Source organism: Lactuca virosa, chromosome 5 (genome assembly GCF_052849685.1).
Source record: "Lactuca virosa cultivar CGN04683 chromosome 5, Lactuca_virosa_CGN04683_v6, whole genome shotgun sequence".
NCBI classification, from domain to species: Eukaryota; Viridiplantae; Streptophyta; class Magnoliopsida; order Asterales; family Asteraceae; genus Lactuca; species Lactuca virosa.
In genome coordinates, this window is record NC_136430.1 from 403,366,744 (window position 1) to 403,370,890 (window position 4,147).

Genomic DNA, 4,147 nt, shown 5'->3' on the forward strand with positions numbered 1-4,147 from the left:
ATTTTGAAAAGAATTTGAAAAGAGAAAAGAACTTTGAAAAGAACAAGGTGTGTGATGCGTGCAATCAGCCGAGCTCAAGTAAGTTTTTCCCCAAGATACCCATACATGTTATGTTATGATATGATTTGATTATGAGAACTGCATGCTAGATTAGGGCTAAGGATCTAGGGAGGATGCCTTATATGCCTATTATATGTGCTTGTAAACTTGCATGCTAGTACTGATCAGTCAGTGATAGGATAGCCTGTTTAGGTTATGCCTGATTGTATGAGCCTTTGAATTGCATGTAGTGATTCCTGATTAGAGGATAGAATGGTTTGATTGGAGTATGATGGTTAGATTTTCCATTGTCTGAATGATGTTTGCTTTGTGCTTTGTGGGACTCTTAGTGATGTGAGTTAGCTACTAAGTGAATATGCTAAGTCACATCGGACACAAGCCGGATAATCTCAGAGTGATGGACTTGACCCTATTGTGCAGCTCTTGTCTGAGTCCAACCGTTCTTGGGATAGGTCTTTTACTTGAAGGATTATCTGATCTCTGTTGCATGTGGCTATATTCATGAGGTAGCTAGTTGACATTACTGGGAATATTTCAGCAGCTGAGGACTGGGTGGGTTCGGGAACCTAGGAAAGCCTAGGATATGCTTCGGTGGGTTAGTAGTGAGGTTTAGTGAGACTTGGGTACATCAGTTTGAGGAAGTGACTTGGAGGATTTGGGAGGATTACTGAGGAAAGTATGGATAGGTGTGGAAGGTAGTATTGGGCCCGTACTACTGAAAACACATGATCCATACTCGAATCGGTGAGAGTCTTGGAGAATCTGAGAAGCTTCGGGGAGGAGTTTGTGACCCGGTTTACGGACAGAGGATGTTTCTGTTGGATTAATGTCTAAGTCCATAACTATATTTGGTATGTACTTGACCCGACCCGGCATGGTCCATTTGGGTTGCACTTCACCGGCACAATTTATATGGATAGTCTTTTGAGAATAGTATATTTATGATTTATATTAATATATTATAAGTTCTAATATATTAATATGGAATCATATTATTTAATTAGTATTGATCAAGAATTAATTTAGAATTAATTAAGTGATCAAAAAGAACTAATTAAATATGGACTCTTATATATATGGAATGGGCCAAGTTCATTTAGGTGGCTCACAAAATTGGCACAAGTGTGTGAAAATAAGAGTGGGCCGATTTTAGTGTGCATACATATTCTCTCAAGTTCTTCCAAGATGTTTTTGGTGATTTGTGATTCCATTTGAGGCTTCCACACTATTGGGGCTAAGCTCTTAAAGCTTGAAGACATCAAGCTACATCAAAAGGTATGCCATCTAACTAGAACTTTGTAGTATAGGTGCTTCATAATATGCTAGTTAGGATGAAACCTTGGAATATTCAATATTTGCATGTATAATAGAGAAAACATAGATCCAAGGTTTATAGGGTTGCATGTACACCATAGGAGTGTTAGAATGCTCAAAACCCAACAGTTTCAACTGTTGCAGCTCAGTCATTGGCAAGTAAGCTAGTGAGCGTGACAGGGTGTCAAACCCTGGAGGATATGACTTCTAAGTCCAAGGATGCGAGATCGATTTGGAGCATTCTGAGAAGAGAGGGTCGTGTCAGGTGCATATAGTAGGGGGTCCCTGGGAGAGACCCAAGACTTCTGATCATTGGCTGAAAGGCCAGCAGGGACGGAGTCAGTGCAGTACGTGCGGGAAAGTACACAAGGGAGTTTGACATTCCAGGGGTTTAGGCTGCTACAAGTGTAGCGGGGTTGGTCATGTCAGCAGAAGGAGTCAGGCCCTGCAGTGTCAGACAGGAGAAGTCAGAACTCCATCATGAAATGTTGCGGGTATGTAACCTTGCCTTCCTTCAGTTTTATCTACACATTGTTGTTGGAATTGTGTTGTGGTTTGGGATACTGTAGTAGGATGAGTAAGTGTATCTCTGGTTCATTTCTTTGCTCCTGTTGGGTTAGATCATCAATTATCGTCATATTCCAATTGCATACCGTGAATTACTAGTGGTTACTGTAAGATTGTTTCCCTTTTGCTGGTTCGGGGTGTTTAGTGTTCTCTCGACTCATAGTACAGATTTGTCGCGGGGCATTTAGGGGCTCATCTAAAGCCCAAAGCCTATGAAGTCTTAGAATCCTTCAGGAAGGAGGATCCTATTGTTAGTTCCTGTCATCAAGATCGGAAGGGAGTTTTGCACCATGTCCTCAGAATGGTCGAGGTATCTCAGGAGGAGGTGATCATGAATCCTCCAGATGATTGCGGATGTGCTATTTTCTGCTTCTAGGAGGGTGTCGGGATCTGTGCAGGAGTATTATTTAAAGAATATTATGTTAGGGTTAGAGCGATAACTCTCCAGTGAAGTCAGAGTTCAATGGTTCTATCATTTGTTCGGGTATGGTTGGCAATTGCCTATGGAAGAACTTTAGAGTTTAAGGCACTACCGTTGCTAGGTAAGGACTGGTAGTATGAAGATGGTGGTGTCAGTTGCGAATGTTAGGTGCATAAGTGGTTGGTCATTGGATGTTCAAGAGAATTGTATTTTCGCATGGGATGTGTTCCGTTAAAGTTCAGTGGTTCTGCGAGATTGGAAGTGGGAAGAAGGATTCGTCAGCCAGGGTGAAGATTAAGGTCTCCAATTGTCAACATGGGAGGTGGATTAAGGTGTCAGACTAGACCAGATTTCAAGAGTACTCTTCAAGATTTCAAAGGATGGGTGATCTTAGGGTTTAACTGGTAAGTGATCGCTAGAATTGGTAAGCACAGGTTGTCATCAGTGGGATATTAGAAAGCGAGAAAGATTGGGAATCCTTCAACTCTCACGTGCCATGAAGACTTAGTCGAATCTAAGTGGGGGAGAATCGACCAGGTACTTAGGAGCAGTAATAGGTGTGAAACTAGGATGAGTTTCGCATCCTCGTCAGGACGGAAGGCGGTCGATTGGCCGTCTAGGAGGAGGATTGGGTGAGTTGGGAGTTCAGAAAACGTTCCAAAATTTGATTCATGCTTTTCCTTGCCATCAGATAGCAGGTTTTGGGAACCACGCTAGAGTTCCAGTTAGGACTCAAGTTCACTTGAGTGTTAGGTCGAGTGCGTGTTCGACCGGTATGGAAGGTGTTGTAAGTCTGCGGGTGTAGCCGTAGCATTCACGAGGTTGGCGAGTGCTAGAATGTTGTAAGACTGCGGGTGTAGCCGTAGCATTCACTAGGATTGGTAGATAGCATGAGAGCGTTATTTAGATCGCGGAAGGAATAGAAGTACCCACCAGTTCGGGTGTAACAGTGAGGGCGTGGGAAATCTACAGATTGGTTTATGGATTTCCCCAGAGGGATTAGACCTGGTTGAGCCAATGATAAGACTGTAGGAACGCCACTACAGTTATGAGATCAGGGAAGCAATGGACTGCTTAAGGTCATTTGTGATATAAGGCTACCATTAGGTCTTGTAGCAATCATTTTTAGCCTTGGATTGGTGACGTCAGGATCCGACGCATGGACCCGCACAGTTGGATCAGAATGTCGTTAGGGCCACAGTGGCGTGATAACTAGTGGAAACTAGTTACAGAGAAGGAATTCGTTCGGAATTCGTGTGGAGCGACTGCGTGTGAGCCTTTTGGCTCCGCAATCGGGCAGGAACCCGGTATTTCAAATGACTGGTGAACGAATTGAGACCAGGGAGGCCTCGGTAGATTTTGGAAAGCAGCCATGTGGCAACATACTGCTTCAGGCAGTTCAGTGTTCAGACACTTTTAGCGTTTGGGCAGTAATAGTGTTTGTGTTTTGGGTTGCAAGTACGGACAGAATAACAGATTACTTGGGTTATGCTAAGTCACTCACAGTGGGATTAAATAACCTCAGAGTAGTCGATTTGATCCTGTTGCGCAGCTCTCGTCTAAGTCTAACGGTTGCAGGGATGGATCTTCTACTCGAAGGATTATTTGAGCCTTTGGTCAAGAATAAGTGCTCTATTGTTGACTATGGTCAGTGGTTTTATTTCTAATGGTAGCATCGGGATAATCAAGGCAGAAAGTGTGCATTGGTTGGTCACTCGAGCAGGGGCGGACCTAGGGGTGGTCCACGGTGGCACCGACAACCCCTAACTTTTCCGGCCGCAGTGG